The sequence below is a fragment of the Empidonax traillii genome, unplaced genomic scaffold (assembly GCF_003031625.1).
Source record: "Empidonax traillii isolate 1590-97213 ecotype Southwest subspecies unplaced genomic scaffold, ASM303162v1 scaffold1173:size253290, whole genome shotgun sequence".
NCBI classification, from domain to species: domain Eukaryota; kingdom Metazoa; phylum Chordata; class Aves; order Passeriformes; family Tyrannidae; genus Empidonax; species Empidonax traillii.
Genome location: NW_020956366.1, coordinates 111,741 through 133,539, shown reverse-complemented (window position 1 = coordinate 133,539; position 21,799 = coordinate 111,741). Strand labels below are relative to the sequence as shown.

Here is a 21,799-nt window from a genome sequence, read left to right as displayed (position 1 = left end):
ATATAACAAAATTTTTTCACACAAGCATAAACTTCAGCAAAAGTTCATTTTGGATAATTCAGCATTTACTAGTGACATAACACTGCATCAAAAATCAAAACTGGTATTTTTATTTCTTAAATTAATTTTGCACTCATATAATTAGTATTTTTAGTGAATTTTATTTGATCTTTTCCTATGGTAACATATTATTTACTGTCTGTGAGTAGTCAGCAAATACTTATTCATATGTAAGAGCAAAAAATGGCATCACTTGTAAATCATAAAACATCAGTAGTTTTGTCTTTTGCGATCATGGAGTGGTTTACAGGGCACCAGATCTTTCCATTATGGGAATGGAGCTGCTACCCCAAAAGCCTGCCAGGTCCACAGATAACAGCAGCAGCCAATCAAATGCTGCAGTCACAGGTTTTTGCCTTAGAAGGAAGTTTTGCCTTATAAGGAATGTTTTCATGTTTTTGTAAGGCTTTAAATAGGCTAGGTTCTTTCAATAGTTATCTCAGTTCCTCTCCCTGTTGAGTCCATGCTCAGTCCCTCACCCCCTTCTGAGATGGTGTCAATGAGTCATCAAACAGTAACTATGAATCAGGTTTAGAACCAAAATTTGCATTTGGCTTTAGTAAAAATTTCTCCAATTTTCTTCATAAAAAATAATTGCTGGATTTGCACTATGGATTTGGCTCAAATTTGGCAACAAGCCTAAATTCTACATCAGGCAATCCCTGAAGATGTCTCATTAGGTTTACAGAGATATCTTCTATAAACTTACTTCCTAGTTACCAATCTGGACCTGAATAAAACTATTCATGTTAGTTGTATATATTGTTAGTATCTGCATAATAACTTGTCGTATGATTTAATGTTGTAGGTGTTGGTCACCGTTCTGGTATGATGTTAAATATAGGGGGTAAAGACTGGACAAGATAGAGTTTTGTCAAGTCTCTAAAAGGGGGCACTGATGCCTCAGGATTTTTAGGATTTTTAGCTTTTTGTAGATTTTAGTATAGCAGTATAGTCTCTCACACTTTAGAATAGTAGTTAACACTTACCAAACCCTATTCCCCACTTCATTTTCTAAATTCTTTAGGCTTGTTTAGGCGCCTTTCAAGGCAAGACTATAGTAAACACATTTTGTTTAAGAACATAAGCACCCCAGGTCTGAACAACAGGGTGTTGTTCACAGATACCATCATAGTCAAAGCAACCTTCAAGCCTGGAACCTTGGAGAAGCTCCAAAGACAGTACATGCAGTGAAGAAGGGGAAGATGAGGAAGAAAGGGGTTGTGGTGGGTTGACTTTGGCTGGATGCCAGGTGCCCACCCAGCTGCTCTATCACTCCCCAGCTGGACAGGGGAGAGAGTAAGGTGAAAAAAAGCAACTCATGGGTTGGGATAAGGCAGTTTATTTAAAGCAAAAAGTAAAGCGGAAGCTTGCGCACCCAAAAGTGAAGTGAAAGATAGCAGGGTTTATTCTCTACTTCCCATGAGCAGCGATGGCCACTTCTGAGAAGCAGGGCTTCAGTACGCATGACGATTTCTCAGCAGGCAACCATTGGAGACAATGAATGCCTCCCTTCCTGCTCCTTTTTTTGGCAGTAGCCAAAACACTGATGTGTTACCAACACCTTTCTTTTGGCGGGGAGGCACCAGAGACATACATACACGATCTATGAGATCTAAAATATGTCCGATTTATTAGGATAGCTCAGGGTTTTTATAACATCTGTACTCAGGGTCTCGTGACAAGAAGCATACAATTGGATACAGGCTACTGTCCAGTTGTAAACATCCATTACAAATACCTTTATAATTGGTTATTAACAGATAACAAGGCAATAGTTTACTTTAACGAACTCCACCTTCTTCTTGACACCCATTTTTCTTTGTTCTCGAAAAGACACCTGCAGCCATCTTGGGACCTATAACCTATAGTACCTATAAAACTATGTAAAAGTTTATAAAAGTCTATAAAAGTACCACACACAATATAAATTGCTCACACATTCATTATGTTCCTCCCACACCTTTCTAGCTACCAATGCAAAGCAGAGCACTGTGAGGGCTACTGTGGGGAAATGAACTCCAGCTGAGCCAGACCCAATACAGGGGTCTTAGGACCTCCGACTCAATTCTGGGGAGGCATGCCAGGGGGGAAGATTTGGGGAGGATCTGGGGGGCAGATAGTTCTTGGATTGGATGGATAACACTATAAAATTTTAGAACCACTGGACACAGGCGCACGCCTTTGTACTCTGTGGCCAGAAGGCCTTCATTAAAAGAGCAGCTCCCTATCTTATCTAATATTGTCTGGAGAGTCTTTTTCTCCTGATGATTTTAGGCAACACCAGCAGGACCAGGGAAATAATTGTCCCCTTGTATTTAACACTGATGAGGCCCCACCTCGAGTGCTGTGTCCAGTTCTCGGCCCCTCGCTAAAGGAAGACATTGAGGTGCTGGAGTGAGTGAACTCTGAACCAGTGTCCAGAACAGGCCAAAGTCCACCCTCCAGAAGTTCAAGGTAGAGCCACCCCCTCACCTCTCTTTCCTTGTTGGTCCCTTCTGAAGAGTTTATAGCCATCCATGGCAGCACTCCAGTCACGCGAGTCATTCCATCATGTTTCCATGATGGCAACTACGTCATAGCTTTCCTGCTGCCCAATGGCTTCCAGCTCCTCCTATTTGTTACTTCCTAGTTAGAGCATCTGGGACCAGTTCATCACTGTGTGGGTGTAACCCAAACTGTGTATTCTACACCCTTTATGTCATTTCCCAGAAACTGTTAACAATAGACCATTTGCAGCAGCTGCCCAGAGCACACCTGACCCCTCAGGCTATAAGCTGGGTGTTAAGAGGCCTGTGAGATAGGAGGATGTTCCTGTCCTCACACCCACAACTCACAATCACCTATTGTGGAACTCCCTGCCCTGGGGGAGGTGTTGGACATTCCTGCCTGAACCTGTGTATATAATCTTGGGGTCTTAGGACTTCTGGTACCACTCGTGGGATCCAGAGTAGGACCAGAACCTCAACCGAACTGCAAGCACCACTCTCGACTGGAGTACGACCACTGCTCTCAACTGGACTGCGACCACCACTCTCAACCAGACTGTGACCACCACTGTCGTTGTTTGTGAGGATGACCATAATAATAAAACTGGGCACCAGATGATGACGGCCTAAATTCAGCTTTTATTCTCTTCATCCTGAATATTACATCTTGTCTTCACACAGCTGCACTCACACACTGTCCCTGTAGAATCTTACATAATAACACTATTCTTAGCTCTATTATCTATAATTTACCACTAGCCTTCACATATGATTGGATGTTCACCTCTTATTTACATTCTTTTCCATGCTGCTAGGCTGCATGGCCTTGCTGCATCCTCTGACATACCACTACCGATCAGATTATGACCATCACTCTCACCAACAGGTTTTTCCCCCCCTTTTATTTTTGAACTTAGGGGCCCACGTGGGGCTCAGTATGGGGGCCAACAAACACCATTCTGTTCATGCCCCAGGGTGCTGGGTTATACATCTGGGGTTTTGTGGGTTAAAACCAATTGTTCATCTATACAATTGTATTTATTGTATTATTTTTATTAAATTGTAATTCTGATTTATAATCTCTTTTGAGTTGGGTTCATTTCTCCTGCTGGTTTACCTTTAAACCAACACAGTTACCCACACTGCTGCATTGGTGTAGATGCACTTCAGCTGGGCTATTGATTTCACCCTAACACCAGCCTGCTGCCCCCAGGCTCATCTCTATCAAGCTTGGTTTCATCCTGATGCCTCAGAGCTTTTTGGTTTTTTTAATTTTTGTAGATTTTAGAAGTAGTTGTGTAGTGAATGTAGATTTTAATGTAGCTGTATTATATCCCTTTCCCTGCAGTATAATGTTTACACATACCCAACTCTGTTACCCCATTCCATATCAATCCCTCTAAATTCTGTTAGCGTGTTTAATCTTCCTTTCAAGGTAGAATTATAGAAAAACACCCTAATGCCTGGACCAGAAGATATCACACAGACACAGCGACCTTCAAACCCAGAACTTTGGAGGAACTCCAAGGACTGTACGTGAAGAAGATGAAGATGAGGAAGAAGGAGTCCCAAAGACCCCAAATCCAATTCCTGAAGGGGCGTGCTGGGGGCAGAACCGGGGGTGGACAAATCTGGGATTGGATGGACCTTATTATAAAATCATAGAGCCCCCGTCTGGGCAGGCATGTATTCCTCTAGGCCTAAGGACTCATTAAAGGACCAGGTCTCTTTATCTTATCTCCTATACTAAATTGGCCTGGAGTTTTTTTTCTCCGCGGTCTCTTTTAGGCAATAGTTTGGCACTCTGAAAGGCAGAAAAGTGAGACCTGTGACTCCTCCAGGAGAAGCCCAGCTCCTCAGAACCACACACATGGAGATGAGATAAAAGAGCAGTTCCTTTGGGGTAATTTTGCTATCAATTATAAAGTGAGGTTTTCTCCAGAAATTGGGAATACAATGGGGCTGGGAAGTGAAGTGACATGAGCCCGTGTTGTTGCAAAAGTTGGTGTTTTCCCAGTCTATGGGCAAAAAGTGTTTCACCTGGGTGTGTGAGAAATATCTCTAATTAAAATTTCAAAGACGGCCAAATAAAGTGAAACAAAGAACTTTAATTACAACCCATTGGATGCATCGGCCTCATGACCAAGTCCAAGCACCCCGAGAATGGGAGGGACAAGTCCTTTTAAAGTTTCTTGATTTACATAACCACTCCCTTGCTCCTCCCATGGCGAGCCCCACTCCTTTTCTTCTTAAAAAGGTGATATAGACCCTCTTCTTGGATTCAATTGGGTCTCTCAGGACCGGCTTGCACTTCCCTTTGCCAGTCCATTGGTTGTCTTAACTGACCTATCAGGTTGTTTCCGTGTCCTGGCCGCGTGGTCCCTCGGCAATGAGCCCTGGCTGGTCTCATTGTCTTACAGGCTTCCCGACTCGTCTCTATACCATAACTATAGGCAACAGCAACAAGTAGCTGCAAGCAGACTATCAGTACCTGACTACTAAATAACTTTCCAACCCCCCAAACAATACAGCTTCCAGGCATCTTGACATGAGTAAACTCCTGCTTGTAATAAAACTGCCTTATTTATTTCCTACAGACGGGCAGTTTGACTGGCCCGGGACGCTTAAAGGGGAGTGGGTGGAGGACACCTCCACCTCCCCACCAGCACAGCTTTGGTAAAGGTAGGGCAGGGACGGTAGACAGTGGACCGTACCATTGTGTTTACTCAGGGGATTTTGTGATGGCTTTGTACAGCTGGAAGGAAAGGGGGGATGCCTTTCCACTTTAAAGTAGTCTGTCCTGGCCTGAAGTAATTTTTGGCATGCGGAAAGTAGGGCCCGTTTGGTATTCCTGAGTTCCACGGATTTGAATCCCATGCTGGAAGATTTAGCTGTAATTTTTTCCTGGCTTTTATAAATCACCCGGAATGGAGGATGGATATGGTGGCCCAGACAGGGCTCTGGAGAAGAGCCTGTTCCAGCTGAAGGTCGACGATGTCTACGACCATTTCTCCTTTCCTCTCTCTTCTTCTCTCTTTCTTTACCCTTTCAATATCTTTTCTTCTTTTACTCTTTTCCTTCTCTTGTGGGGAACTTAAAACCGATGAATTGCACTTTACTAAAGCTAGTATATTGATTGGTTTTAGTGAGTGTTTTCTGTGGAATGCATTTTTGTGCTTAATGTTTTCAGGAAATATTTTTTCTTGGTTGTATTTTACTCCTGTAAAACCTTTTGCCAAAATATCTTATGTCCCTCACTAAATTTGAAACAGGAAGAGTTAATCGAAACACTTTTACTGTAAGCCCATAAGAGCCCCTTACCCCCCTGTACTACTTACAGGAAGGCTATGTTCTGTACTGAGGGCATCAGACCTTAAAGGAACCACATCAAACACTAGACAAAGAACTCAACACCCATAAATCTCATCCAGAGGAGCCAAGGTAGACATTTGAATAGGTGAAGTAGGCCTGGAGCAAAGGTTTTCTTCAAGCCTGGACGATCAGAACATAGAACAATGAAAAGGACAGAAGGTCACGAAGGTCACCCGACGATGAGGAGTAAATTCAAGACCCCATGACGAAGTAAGGCAGGATCTCCCACCATAATATTCCTCAAAATAGAGACTACGCCTCAAACTCTGCCCTGACTCCACCTGCTATGAATATTGTAATCTAATGATGCAATAATATGAATATGCATGTGATTATGTTGCAATTGTGATTAGAAACTGTATAAATTGCTTGTTTTCACTTGACCACTTTGGAGCTCTTATTGCCCAGCCCGAGCTGGAGAGCTACCCTGACGTCGCAATAAATAAATACCTTACTGTTTATAGGCTTAAAATTCTGCCTTTCAGCAGTTTTCTTTTACCTGCCTTTTTTTTGGGCATCAAATTAAAAGAATTTCTCTTAGAGAAGAGTGTGACACTCTGGATGCTAATTCGAGGTTGTAACAAACCAAAAGGCTTTTAAAAAGTCTTAAATAAAATGTAAACACTCTGGGTACCATATGGCTTAAAATCCAGAGTGCAACAACCTGTCCAGAAGGGAAAAAAGGATTCTAGCCTATGAGTTGGCGGGGTTGACTGGGAGGGTTTTAAACTAGGTTTGAAGGGGGAAGGGGATGTTGCCTAAAAGAGACCGTGGAGAAAAAATCTCCAGGCCAATTTAGTATACGAGATAAAGAGAGCTGGTCCTTTAATGAGCCTTTAGGCCTAGAGGAATACATACCACGCTCTCCAGTCCTTAGGATGTTTTTCTATAATTCTACCTTGAAAGGAAGACTAAACACACTAACGAAATTTAGAGGGATTGATATGGAATGGGGTAACAGAGTTGGCTATGTGTAAACATTATACTACAGGGAAAGGGATATAATACAGCTACATTAAAATCTACATTCACTACACAACTACTTCTAAAATCTACAAAAATTAAAAAAAACCCAAAAAGCTCTGAGGCATCAGTTCCCCACTTTGAGATGGACCAAACCTCCATCTTGTCCAATCTCTACCACTTATACCTAACATTATACCAGTAAGATGACTAATACCTACATCATCAGTTTATGTAATGAGCTATTATACAATCACTAACTATGTATATCACTAATATAAACAGTTGTTTTATCCAGGTCTAGTTCAGTATCCATGAAGTAAGTTTATAGAAGATATCTCTCTAAACCTAACAAGACATCCTCAGGAATTGCCCAATTTGGGATTTAAACTTGTTGCCAAATTTCAGCCAAATCCATAGTGCAAATCCAGCACTCACTTTCATGAAGAATATTGGGTGCATTTTTACTAAAGCCAAATGTAAATTTTGGTTCTAAACCCAATCCATAGTTACTGGTGGTATTAGACAATACATAGAGAAAAATAGTTCAAACATAATTTTAACAGTTTGTAACAGTTTCCATTTTTCCACTTGTCTCAGGATGTTCCTGAGGCCTTTTTCCCTCTGAGTAGCAAATCCAGGGTTCTTTGCCAACAACTCTGACCACGATGAAGATGGTCAGCAGAACTTGAAACAGTTCTTTTGTTTGGCTTGCAGGGGTTTCAATCCTGCTGTTTATCATAGGCTCAGCTTCTGGGCTGGAACAGATGAACAGGGATGTCCATTCCCATAGGTCTAGATGACACAATGAATCTCTGCAGTTCCTGCAAAGTAGAGTCGAGAACCATCAAAAAATTTTGTAGATTAATCTTCCCTTATGTGAACAGGGATCATGTTGTTTTCTGCCTTGGACTGTATGTGGATCTTGAATATGGCCATAGACAAGGCCTGAACCCACATCATAGATGTTTCCTGATAAACCCTTTTTATTTGTGGTTTGTTAGTCGATGAAGTGTGACTCTCTGTCTGATGACAATCTCATAGGAACTCCAAATCTTGGAATCCCTGCATCTTGACTGTGTGAGAAGAACTTTAGCTTTTATAATATTAAGTGATTAACTGCCAGTCACAGATCTATAGGCCAGTTAGGAGCTTACCAAAAGCAGGCTGCGTCTGAATGCAACACCAGACAGCACCCTGGCAGTGCCAGTAGCTCATCACAGAGAGTTTGCACTCTCCAGACAGATTCCAGGTCTTATCGGGGCAGGTCATCCTGCCACAGTCTGCCCCAGACTGCAGTCAATCATCTTTACCTCATGGAGTGGCAGTGCAGGTACCTCTTGCCTACATAGATAAAAGCATCCTCATGTATTGGATTAGGTGCACTCATGTATATGTGAACACCAAAAAAACAGCTGTATTACAGTGAAGCTAGGAAACAATCTAAGCAAACCATTTAAATGATCTAAACAAATCATCCCACCAGCTATGTTACCAGTTTGTCTCAAAGATTGCAGGCAAGATGCAAATCAGGTCTCAGGGTCCCATGGGAGGGTCCACAGAACCAGTGCTGTTGCAGTGCTCCCTTTGGGAACTCCCCTGCAGTTCATCACAGGGATGGGGCCAGAGCAAGTCTCAGGCAAGTTTCTCTTCTGAGCTTCCCTTCTCACTGTTGCAAAAAGTGTCATTCCTGGTTTTCGACTACTCCTGGACTCTGTTGCTATAGCAACGATTGCGAGCCAGGAGCTCGAGTAGGCAGGGCAGTGCCCTGGAGTGGTCAAGAGCAGGACTATTCATGCCCACGCCGCCTTTTCCCTCTCCGAGATAGAGAGCTGTTTGACCCGGTCGATGGCTCCGCCCATGGCGGCTTTGGGGCTCCGAAACTGGGCTTCTCAAAGCTATGGGGGCAAACCGAGAGTGTCAGGGCGAGCGTGGGGGCAATCAAGCCGCCCTCGGTAACCGAAGCAGCCGTTTCGCCACTCACTGCAAAAGCGGTGACTTCCCCCAGAGGGTCAGCGGCAGTTCCACTTGTAACAGCCCTCACTCCGTCTCCACTCGCCGCAGCAGAAGCGGCGGCTTCACTTTGTGAGAAACAGTGTCTCGAAATATTCCCCAATTTGTGAGAAACAGAGTCTCGAGATATAATTAATTTTCAAATTGGAATTTATTATATGGTAAAAGCAAACAGAGCTGGGTGTACAGACAGGAAATCCTCCTGAGTCTGCCACACCTGATACAGGGTACGAGTCCAGTTTTTATTTCAAAACATCCCATACATATTCATTATATCACATGCATATACATTTACATAGCTATTCTGGGTATTCACCATATGTTTATTTTCACAGTTTAGACTAACTGGTTATTTCTACATTAATTTATAAATTCCTATGTCCTTTGAAATAAGGCACCATCATGCTATTTGACCTGATCTGGTTCGGACATAATTCTTGGCTAGGAGGAGAGGGAAGACGATGGTCTGTTTTATGTCTTTATGAGGGTGCAATTAAGTTTTATAATCTGTTTGTTTTCCTTCCCTCCTGGGTTACATTCACCCATTTGACACGAATAACCTGTATTTATTACAACCAGACACCATATACTAAAAGTTCAAGTGGTTCCAGCATGGATATTTCATAATAAAGTATTACAGATGGAGATCGTTAGCCCTGGAAGGCAATCCATCTACGTCCTGAGGACCTCGCTGCCACCGTCCAAGCGTGCTTGGCCCCGGCAGATGAACCTCAGGATTAAAGGGTGGGCTCAGTTCCGCGCACACTGTGTCTCACCTAAAAAATCCAATGCGCAGGCTGGAAGGTGGAAAGACCTTCCCCGATTCTTCATTCGCGAAGACTGGCCATTTACTTTATTACACATAGCTGTGTAGTGGTTTAACCTTGACTTGGTTCCAGGTTCCCACCAAAGCCACTCCCCTCCTCAACTAGACAGGGGAACAGAAAACCTAATGAAAGGTTTGTGGGTTGAGATAGGGACAGGGAGAGATCACTCACCAATTACCATCATGGGCAAAACAGATTTGACTTGGGGTGTAAAAACAATCCCTAGCACAGACCCAGTCACTTTAGGGGCAAGCAACAGAATCAGGTTTATTCAAAATAACAAGGGCTTATATAGGCAGTTTGAACAGTGACATGTCACAACATGTGACCTTAACCAATCACATTCAGGCACTCCACTGAGCATGTGCAATAGAGTAACAGTGGACTACAATTCCCAGAATGCCTTCTGGCATGCTTCCTGTAACATGAACTGCTACATCTCCCCTGTTCTTCTTATTATTGTGACGAGTTACAGAACAGTACATTTTCAAACCTTTTTCTTAAACCTTTCTTAACATAAAAAATTCCATTTTAACACAGTAACTTCACCAACCATTTTACCTTTGTAAATCCAGGATTTGCAGTAAGTAGGCTCATTTAAGACTTTTCATCTAAGGGTCTGTGTGTAACTGGTAGAAGCATCAACTTTATTTCTCTGAGGATTTGTATGTAACTAGGTAGAAAACTCAACTTTATTTCAAGGAAAAAGGTTTTTAGGGGATAAGTATTGTGTTTTCAGCTGTCCCCTTGATATGTTAATGTGGCTGAGGTAGTGTTGTTATATGAGTGTAGCTTATTCAAGGCATATTTGGTATAAAGTGCTTTTGAGTTCACACACATACATATGTCCACACAACTTTTCACATTCATACAGGCAGCTGCCTCAATCTCTCTCCATTCATGCATACTTAAGATTTTCATTATGCCTCTGCATTTCAGCCACACAGTTTAGGTTTAGTAGTAGTCATTAGTTGTGTGTTTCTTAGTTTGTCATTTCTAGTGGTCATGTCTGGTGATTGTACCTGTTCTGAAGAGGAATTAATATGAGACCTGACAAACCAAAATGGTATCTATTCTGATTTAGTACCTGTTTATGCACATGTATATTCTCTTCCTCCCTTTCTTTTGGTTTTGAAACATATGTTTTGTGTGCGATGTGCTCTCCTGACAATAGCTTGTTTTATGGGTGAGTGAGGTATGCCTTTGGAATGAAAAATTCCCCAATCTGTGAGACATGTTTTGACTTTTGAGGAACAATATGCAGAACTGTTTTCTGTCTTTATGGTTTTTGGAGTTCCCAAAGTTGCAAAACAACTAAGCCAGTGTCTAATAACATCCCTTTTCCCCAGTGCGTACAGTGGCATTTATGTATATAGAATGTGTGTCGACTGTGTCAGGGACATACTTTAGCCAACCAAATTCAGCTATATGAGTCACATCCGTCTGCCAAATTCCATTGGCTGTTATGCCTCGGGGATTAACCCCTTCTTTAGACAGCAATGGGGCAATTTGCTGACAGTCAGGACATGACATGATGCTATCTCAAGCTTGATTCATGGTGAGTTGGAACTGCCTTTGTAGGGAATGTGCATTTTGGTGAAAGAATAAGTGGGATAGTTTCGTTTGCTCAAGAGTTTTGGGCACTGTAGCAGTCATAGCGGCATGTCCTAGTTAGAGCATCTGGGACCAGTTCATCACTGTGTGGGTGTAACCCAAACTGTATTCTAAACCCTCTATGTCATTTCCCAGAAACTGTTAACAATAGTAATGGCCAGTCTTCGCGAACAAAGAACCGGGGAAGGTCTTTCCACCTTCCAGCCTGCGCATTGGATTTTTTAGGTGAGACACAGTGTGCGCGGAACTGAGCCCACCCTTTAATCCTGAGGTTCATCTGCCGGGGCCAAGCACGCTTGGACGGTGGCAGCGAGGTCCTCAGGACATAGATGGATTGCCTTCCAGGGCTAACGAGCTCCATCTGCCCGGGGAGTGGCCCCGACTGGGAATCGAACCCGGGTCTCTGCAGTGACAGTGCAGTGCCTTTACCCCCTAGACCACCAGGGGCTCCCTGTTAACAACAGACCATTTGCACACCCACAACTCACAATCACCCATTGTGGAACTGCCCGCTCTAGGGGAGGTGCTGGGCATTCCTGCCTGAACCTGAGTGTATATAATCTTGGGGTCTTGGGACTTCTGGTACCACTCATGGGATCCAGAGGAGGACCAGAACCTCAACCAAACTGCGACCACCACTCTTGACCGGACTATGACCACCACTCTCAACCAGACCACAACCACTGCTCTCAACTGGACCGTGACCATCACTCTCACCAATGGGTTCTTCCTCTCCTTTTATTTTTGAACTCAGGGGATCCATGTGGGGCTCAGCACGGGGGCCAACGAACACAATTCTGTTCATGCCCCAGGGTGACAGGTTATGCATCGGGTTTTTTGTGGGTTAAAACCAATTGTTCATCTGTATAATTGTCTTTATTGTATTCTTTTTATTAAATGGTAATTCTGACTTATAATCTCTTTTGAGTTGGATTCATTTCTCCTGCCAGTTTGCCTTTAAAGCAGCACATGGCAGCATCTGCTCTTTGATTACCCTCCACTATGGGTCCTGGCAGTTCTGTATGGTGAATCTGAAAATTCGGTATGACAAAGCTGCTCAGAGACTTTTGATCTTTTGAGTAGCAAGGTATTAATTGACAGTACTGGAAGCAAGTCAGCTATTGCTGGAAAAACTTACTTAAAAGCTTCACACAAGATCAACACTTTTATACAATTTCTTACATGATTAAATGCATATTCAAATGATTACAACATCTCCCTATGCCTATTAATAACAGGCGGAGTATAGGTGGAGCTCAGGCGGACCTTGGGGTGGTACCTCTCTTGGCACTCAATTTTGGGGGGGTAGTTCCTTCCTTCCTCCCATGAGTCTGGGGTCTTAGATGGTCTTCCTCAGTTTGACCTTCCTTCTTTCCCATTGTTTCTGACCTGCTCACTGAAGCTTGGAGAAAGCCTTGGCTCACGGCCTGTTTCTTCTATTCAAATGTCTAACTTATCCTACTGCAACTTAATTTATTACCTCTTGGGCAATTACATGTTTTACCATTCTCTTAAGTTTTGGTCCATTAAATAGAACAGGGCAAATATAGGTCGTCTTGGATGTTGGTAGCTTGTCAGCAGGCTTAAATCTCTTAGTTAACTCTTTTGGGCCTGACTTTCCTGTTTCAATGGGAATGGACATGCATTATGTAAAAATCAAATGTTCTATGGTTGACAAGGAACCATATAGTGCATATTTCTGTGAATAAATAAGGATAAGTGACATCTCGAAAGAAAGAGGCTTCAAGATGTGAAACCAACCCCTCAGCATAACACGAATTAGGAATGATATTCAGTGGCTGATCACAAAATAACTCCAAAGTTATGTGGATAGCAGCACGTTCTGAAACCTGTACAGAACCTTGGTCTATGGTCTGTACTTGATTGTCCCAATGTCCTGTGACAGGATTTACACATGTCACCACAGCCTTTCTTGACTGTCCAGATGCATTAGTAAAAACAGTGATGCCTTCTACAGGTTGTGGCCGGCAGCGACACGTAGCCATTAGCTGTAGATTCCCCATTTCTGCCCAGAGTCTGTGTTTTGGAAAGTGAATGGAAATGTTATGGGAAAGCTTAGCTGGTTCTGGGGTCTCTGTGTAGCTTAGAAATCGAAGATGGAAAGTCTACGCCTGGCAGGGTGTCAGCCACGGACAAAAAAGACTGTGACACAGAATGGATTTCCTGGCAGGAATGATGACTCATTGTTTTTAGACATGCGCGGATGTATGTCCAATTGTGAGTTATGTTACTGACAAACCAATTGTGCGTGTACATGTGTCACCGAAAACTGTATAAAAGTAGTTGCACTGGCTGTAATAAAGAGTTCCTGGTTTCCTGAAGCCATGTCGTTCCCACCCCAATCGTGACAAAATGTCACCATCATAGTCTGCCAATGCAGCCTGGAATCCAGCGTCCTCTGCAAGAAGCCAGTCCAAGTTGTCTTTTATGGCTGGAATGTAGATTGTCTCAGGATCAAATTCATCCAGCTCCTGCAGACATCCTCTACCTTTAACAACAAGCTTAGCAAACGTCATTAATAGTCCAGACAGTCTTAGGTGGAGAGTGGGGCAGAAACAGATGCAAGAGCCAGGTGAATCTGCAGTTTTTCTGGAGTTATGTCCAGGATTGGCTGAAGCTAGTTAAGAGCTTGAAGCAACATCAGTAAGACATTTTATGTTATACTGTCTTTTACTTTAAAAGTTGAAGGTTGAGGGATGATCTCTTGCAGTGTATATTGGAGGTAGTTCCAGGACCGAGTCAGTTGAATCTTTTCTGGAGCGTTTTGCAGTCTTATTTCTCGAATGGTATTGGTTAGACCAATCATTATCAGTTTTTACTCAGTCTCTTAGGTGGCTGGGATTTATAAGCAGCTATTTTTGGATTCTTCTTGACATTATGAACACTTTTCTGGGACAGCAGAATATTCTGAGAATGTTTGAATGTATTAATTAACACAGCATGGGGATGTTTGAAAACTTCTTAAACACGTTACTGGAACAAAATTGTCATAACAACTGAACCTATGCAGATGCATTTAAGAACCTTTTACGACCCAAAAAACAGCTAAAGGGAAACTGGTGAGAAAGTAGGAAAAAACTTTTAAAGCTCCAGTGCTCTCAGTGCAGGTTCTCGAGATGACAAGATATGATGTTACATTAGTTCTGTATGTCTCTCAGGAAGTATGCAATAAGACGCTGTGGCTGCAGGACTGGGCTGCGCGGGGTGGGGGAGGGTGGGCAGCAACAGTCAACCACAGTGAAGCCCCCGCGCAAGTGGTGGGGGATGTTCCCCCCAGCCCTGGTTCAGCTGCATTACCCCCCACCAAGGGTGGATGGACCGCCCCTGTAGGGTTCCCGGCGCTGCCCCAGTGGGGGCCACGCCGCTTCTTTCTCTGCCTGTGGCAGAACTTGTACAGGGCTCTGCCAAGCACTCGAAGCCCTGTGTTGCCCTGGCGTGCACGCTGCGGGGCCACAGTAGCGCCAATCCCCACATGCACTTCAGCATTTTTATCACCACCGCCGCCACTCATATGCGCTGCAAGCCCTGAGCCACCGTTCGTGTGTCCCACGGGTGCAACTCTGCTGCTCGCGTGCCCCGCGAGTGCAGTGCGTCACTCCCCTGGCTCTGGCCCTGTGCATGGTCCCATCCTACTACGGCCTTGCTGCATTGGGGCCACTGCCGCTCGCCTGTGCTGCTGGCACCACTCCGCTGCCTCTTCAAACCCTGCTCCACTGCTGTTCACAGGCACCTTTTTAAGGGTTCTTGTCACTACTCAGACAAAGCGTGGTGGGTCTTGCAGACCCCTTTAACAGTGCAGTAGCGGCGGGTGCGGGGGCAGCGCCAGTCCAAGGGAGCGCTTGTCCCCACTTCGCACGACTGCCTATCTTTTTTCAGAGAGGGCAAGACTTACTCCTCCCTGGTGTCCTCTATTATGTTACCACCTGCCAGACCAACACATGTAGCATTAACCTCCTCCGGCAGGGGCATATGAGAAGATGGCCATGCAACCAGAAGAGATGAGGTCTCTCCCGCCACACAGTTGGGACAACATGGCCGCACGACTGGAAGAAACGGACTTTCTCCCGCCACGCAGCTACGACAAAATGGCTGCGGGAGCGGAAGAGAAAGCTCTACTTCCTGTTCCTGGTGACGCCCATGTCACAACATGCTTGCCATGTGGTTGCAACTCTGCAGCGGTTATACAGTGAGAGCCATCTTGCATGCCCTCCCCCATTTTGCAGCAGGAATCTGATAACAGCCCCCCTGTAATGGTTGCCCAATTTGAATCACACGACCACTCTCCATAGCCTGCATGCCTGCCAAAACTCGGCACAAAACTACAGCATATGATATTTCCCTCCTGTTCTTGGCCGCGGGAAAATACCAAACCCAATAGTAAACCTCCTTCCCACATTTTTTCCTCCTGTGTTCCTGGCAGCTCGCTCCCACTCCCATCTCTATGCCCAATCTCTAGGGGCTTCCTGTGCCTATCAGGGTTTGTGGGGGAGGCAGGAGGGCTAGAATCTGTTTCCGTGGATCGGTTTGACTTGTTCTGTGCGATTTTTAAGGCGTTCATGACTTCAGTCCTTGTAGTTAAATTTCTAAAGACTTCCATATCTCTAAACATTGCTCTTTCCCTCATAGTTCTTCCAATTTTTTTTCCAAGCAGTCACATTATGGGCTCTGGTGAGTGGAAATCCTGGTACAGCTACATTCATCCATTTCAATAACTTAACTAGCTTGGTTTCTGTGATTTCTTTTGAATGCCTTCTCAGTAGTAGGCTCAGGGCTTCTGCATCTTTTTCTAATTTGTGGGAGTTACTTTTCCCCATATTGGCCTCTTGCCTGGGACTCAGATGCAACGTTTACTTCTTTTTCTTTATAACTTGACTCTCTTCACGTAGGACTTCTTCCTACAATCCCAGGTCACATGCGCGCACTTCTTCCACAGAGGTCCTTCTTTACTCTTAAATCAGCCTAGGCTATTATCACTGGACATCCATCAGTAGCTCTTGCAGCACTGGTACCTGACATCCTGGTGAAAGTCCATCAGCAGCTAATATAGCACTGGTACCTGACGTTCCCATAGATGTCCCTGATACAGGACGCCAATTGTAAAAAGAATCCCCAGCACGGACTCAGTCACTTTAGGGGCGAGCAACAGAATCAGGTTTATTCAAAATAACAAGGGCTTATATAGGCAGTTTGAACATTGATAAGTCACAACATGTGACCTTAACCAATCACATTCAGGCACTCCACTGAGCGTGTGCAATGGAGTACCTGTGGACTACAATTCCCAGAATGCCTTCTGGCACTCTTCCTGTGACATGAATTGCTACATTGGGGAAATTAACTGAAATTATTACCAATCAAATCAGAGTGGGATAATGAGAAATAAAACCAAATCTTAATTCCTCCCTTCCTCCTGAGCTTAACTTTATTCCCCATTCTCTACCTTCTCTCCCCAACATCCCAGAGAGACAAGGAATGGGATTTGCCATCAGTTCATCACTACCATTGCTTATTGACTTGGCCTTAGGCAGTGGCGGGTCCATTGTGTAGTCAGCTGGCATTGGCTCTGACTAACATGGGGAAAGCTTCAGGCAACTTCTCGCAGAAGCCACCCCTGTAGCCCTCCAGCTACCAAAACCTTGCCATGGAAACCCAATGCAACTTGACAACATAACAGAGGGAAATAATAGATTCAATCAATAACTAATTAATAATTTTATATCACAAAGTTATGGTAAGCAAAATACACTCAGTCACTTTGCATATCTAAACATGATCTCAATCTCACAGCACAATTCGGACAAAAATTAGAGTGAAATTAATAACAAAAAAAATTATTCCCTCTTCTCAAATCTTTTATTAGACTTACCATATTCTTATCTAAAATAGAAAAACTGGAATGTGAAAATCACTCAGTATGTTCTCAGAACATGCTGTGAATTAACAAGTCTTTGGAAAGACTACTGAAAGTAAAGTTATCCATTCCAATAATGTTTAGCAGAAAAGTGTAGAGCAACAAATATTTTTTTTTAGACCACAGACATTGAGGAGAACGGCAGTGACATACATGTAATAGTTAATAAAAGCAAAGGTGAATAATTTGCTAATCAAATTATATTTGTAATGTTAGTGGTTATTTTGAATTGCAGGTATCAAACCACAATGTAGTGTCTGTAATAGGTAATAAGGAGCAATAGGTATAATTTTCCATGAATTTGTATGTTATGTCTTGTCATTTTATAAGTGTTTGTTCTGAGCAGACTTATAGGGAAGCAGAATAGAATGAAACAGCAAAGAACCAAAGGAAAGGACTTACCCCCTCTGGAAATTTCCAGATGGCAGACACTAAGGACTATGGTCTAACCAAAACAATGGTCTAACCAAGACATTGACTGAGCTCAGGTGGCGAGATGGAGTCTGTGAAAGCAAGGACCAATATCAGGGGAGCCCGCAAAACAAGGACCAATATTGGGGAAACCTGCGAAAGGAAACCCAATAAAGAAATCGAAAGAGACTTAGGGGGTGGAGATAGAGGGGGGTATTGATGCCCAAAAAAGCAGATAAAAAAACCTGTTTAGACAGAGTTTTATGTCTAAAGCAGCAAGGTATTTATTTATTTATTTAACAGCCGGGCAGCCTGCCAGCTAGTGCTGGGAAAACAGGCTCCGAGTTGGTTAGGTTAGAATGAGTATTTTATACAGGTTTGGCAATGATTACAACATAACCACATACATCATAACAGGTGGAGTTAGGGGCGGAGATTGAGGCGTGGTCTCTATTTTGAGGAATATTTTGGTGGGACATCCTGCCTTACTTCCTCATGGGGTCTCAAATTCTCTCCTCTTCATCGGGTGACCCTCGTGACCTTTCGTTCTTTCCATTGTTTCGTGTTCTGTTCACTGAGGCTTCAAGAAAGTCTTGGCTTGGGGCCTATTTACCTATTGAGATGTCACCTTGGCTCCTCTGGATGAGATTTATGGGCACTGGGTTCTTTGTTCTATGTATCTAAATATTTTATGTCTGCAGAATTTGTGCAGAACAAGATCTCCTTTGAGCAAGGTAGAGAAATGGGGGGGGAGAACAGTGGGCCCCTGCAGCAAGATGCTTCAATTAACCCTTCTTACTTCAGTATAAAAAGTGGGGTGTGGACTTGCCTCGGGGCAGACTGTTGGTGGAACAGGAGTTTCCCCCAGTCTCCCAGCGGGCTGTTTTGCTTCTTTGCCTTTAATAAATTTCTTTTACATTTTTAATACATTTCTACTATATTTTAAAAAATATATATCTGGTCTTTTGACTCTAACATACATGCTCTGGAGCCAAGGATTGCGCCAAGGGAGAGAGGTGAGCATTCCTACCCAGCAAGACCTCAAGACTAGAGCAAAGAGAGGCACCCCAGCCCTGCCTCCTGAGTGGGAAGCAGTGGAGTTGTGACTCAGAGGCAGCTCTGACTCAGCGTGGGTGGCACCAGCAGGGACAGTGCCCACCCCCACCCATACAAAACCCTCCCCCAGGGAGCCCAAGGGAACCGAACCAGCAAACAGGGCTTGGCATGTCATGGCATGGCACTGTGATGGTTCAGACCTGGCTCCCTGCCAAATGCCCAAACTCATAGTAAACAACCCCTTCCCCCTCCCTTCTTTCCTTAGGGCAAAGGAAAAAAAAACTATAAAAAAAAATTGAAGAACCTGAAATCAAGCTAATTATATAAATATATATATTTATGTATATTCCAGTTATATGCAATTAAGATGCTATGTACACAGCGAAGGGAATCCAAGCACCCCCCGAAGGGAAAGGGGAAAAAAGGGACAAAAGGAGACAAAAAGGGACACAGAACAGATATACACAATGAAAACCCAAGAACTAGCAAAATAACTAGCAAAACAAATCTCACCACGTCTCTCAGAAAAGCAAGATTGGCAGACATGGCCAACACTCTCAAAATCTCCCACGTGGTAGGCCTCAGTCTCTAGATAAGGAAGACCAATGCAAGGACCCACTGCTCCTGAACCTTGCCAGAAGAGAAGAGAGCGAGGTCTCTAATCTCCAACTTATTTATACTCTGGTTTATGTAAAAATCATATGGAATACTGGGTACATGACCACTTCCTTGGTTACAAACTGGTTACCAGGAAGGCTTAGACTAAAACCATCACAGGCAGCGAGGCTCTTCAGCTCAAACTGTTAGCTCAGTTGGTGGTCCTCACCCTCACTTGAGGGAGTTCACATATGGTGTCCACTTGGACAAAAGTTGCATCATCTGTGGGCACCAGAAAGGATGAGGGTTAGTCAGAGGATACATATATATTAAGTGGAATCTGAGTATGATGCAAATGGTATGGAGTAAGGGGTAGAGATTGTATTAGGTCTGGCTGAGTTGGAGTTCATTCTCCTATAGCAGCCCTCTCAGTGCTGTGCTTTGCATTGGTAGCTAGAAAGGTGTGACAACACACCAGTGTTTTGGCTACTGCTGAGCACAGCATCAGTACTGTAACATTCCTTTGCCAGTCGAGGGCAAGATTTTGGGAGGGGATACAACCAGGCCTAACCAAAGGGATATTCCATACCATATGACATCAGATATAAAAGCTAAGGAAAGGAGCAGGAAGGGGGGCATTTGTTGTTTCCAATGGCTGCCTGCTAAGAAACGGTTATGCATTGCTGAAGCCCTGCTTCCCAGAATGTGACCAGACATTGTTGCTGATGGGAAGTAGAGAATAAACTTTATTATTTTTCGTTTTGCTTTTGCACACACAAACTTTCGCTTTTGCTTTAGTAAACTGCCATACCTCAACCTACAAGTAGTTTTACATCTTATTCTCTCTCCCCTGTCTGGCTGGGCAGGGGAGTGATAGAGCAGCTTGGTGGGCACCTGGCATCCAGCCAAGGTCAACCCACTACAGCTGGTCATCTAGCATACTAACATAAAACTGTGTGAGAAATAAAGGACCGGTTTTATTATAAGCAGATAAAATTGACAAGATTGCTAACATAAAGTTATGTTTGTTTTTGGCTTATTACTAACCTTTAAGCATACTGCAAAAGTTGTAAGGCATACAGTTCAGTCTCGAAATGTATGTCAGAGACTGACCAGATGGGAATAGGGAGATTGCATATTAACTGAAAATAAAGTTGACTCAGTCTTATGCCATGCGGGTACATGGAGGTGGCCATGTTGCCAGAAACTCCGCCCCTGGAATGAGGGGGGGCACCGAAGAGCCAATCTGAAAAAGAGAAACACCCCCCCATGTCGTAAACAAGGTTGGACCTTAAGAATGTTTAAAAGGCGGGGATTTTGAATCGAAAGGCGTGCTCTAGGAGACTTTGGGACCTGAGCACCCAGCACGTGTTGTAATTAAATTTTCCTACTTATATAGTTATTTTCTTTGTTCTGTGGATTCTTTTTCATCTCCGTAAATTCAACAGACAGGGATTTTTTCCCACAGTTGTGTGTTGCATTAAATAAAAAGCAGTCTGAACCTGCATCACGCTTGGACAACTAATGAAAGAATTTGGAAACACCAAGAAAAAATTTTTATAGTGAAGTTGAAACTAAAAAACCTTGAAAGAGTCTAGAAAGAGCAACAGATTTTACAGTAAATGGATAGTAACCCCAAACCATTTATAGCTCTGTGTGGATAATGAATCCATTTGTCCAAATTGTTTTGTTTCAGCAGGAATATCCCTATTAACATATTTTTTCCAAGGAATTTATTCCTCTCACAGAATAATTTTAAACTCCTTTGACAGAATAAGCAGTGATACTCATGCCACACTGACTGTCCTGAAAGTTTATAAGGGATCTGTGATGCCACAGGGACTGTCAATATGTCTCATCTACCCCATACAGATGGGACATTTGTTTATATCAAGTGATATAAATAACTCTTTCCCAGATGTGTGGTGGTGCATCCCCCCCCTCCCCTCCAAGACCTCACTATGATCTGAGAAATGCCTGTTAGGCCTTTGCCTTGATAAACAGCACCAGGGCTGAGTTCATCTTGAGCTGATCAGAAACAGTCTCTGCTCCCAGGAAGTGGTGCTGTCTAACAAGCTCGTGCTTTTTAATGAACAACCTTGGATACTTCTTTTGTTGCCTGAATAACAACCCAAATGGAATCATGTTTTTGTTCTCAAACTTTCAAAAAAAGTCACTGACCTGAATTGGGACCAGGATGGAAAATTCCTATGACTAAAGCTCACTCTCCACTCTCTTGTGGCCCTGTAAACAGCAGTGCTGAGTGAGACCCTTTGAGCTCTCCAAGGCTGCAGCAGCTGCAAGGACCAGCAACCTCCTTCTACGTGGGGTCTCTCAGAGCCAGTCAACTGTCTCACATTTGCTGGACTCTGAGGATCCCAACTGATGAAGGATCCTGGGCTGATCCCCCCACCTCCTAGAGGCTCAACCCTTCACCCACTGAGAAGATGCAAAGGCATCCAAAG

At 43.6% G+C, this 21,799-nt stretch overlaps 1 long non-coding RNA gene across 1 annotated transcript; it reads left to right on the top strand.

Annotated features, from left to right (window-relative positions):
* The first annotated feature begins 1,187 nt into the window (after positions 1-1,187).
* LOC114069057 lies at positions 1,188-6,325 on the top strand. The gene is made up of 4 exons (XR_003573712.1): positions 1,188-1,286; positions 2,115-2,246; positions 3,844-3,850; positions 6,316-6,325. It is a non-coding gene; the product is annotated as an uncharacterized LOC114069057 (long non-coding RNA).
* Positions 6,326-21,799: the final 15,474 nt, after the last annotated feature.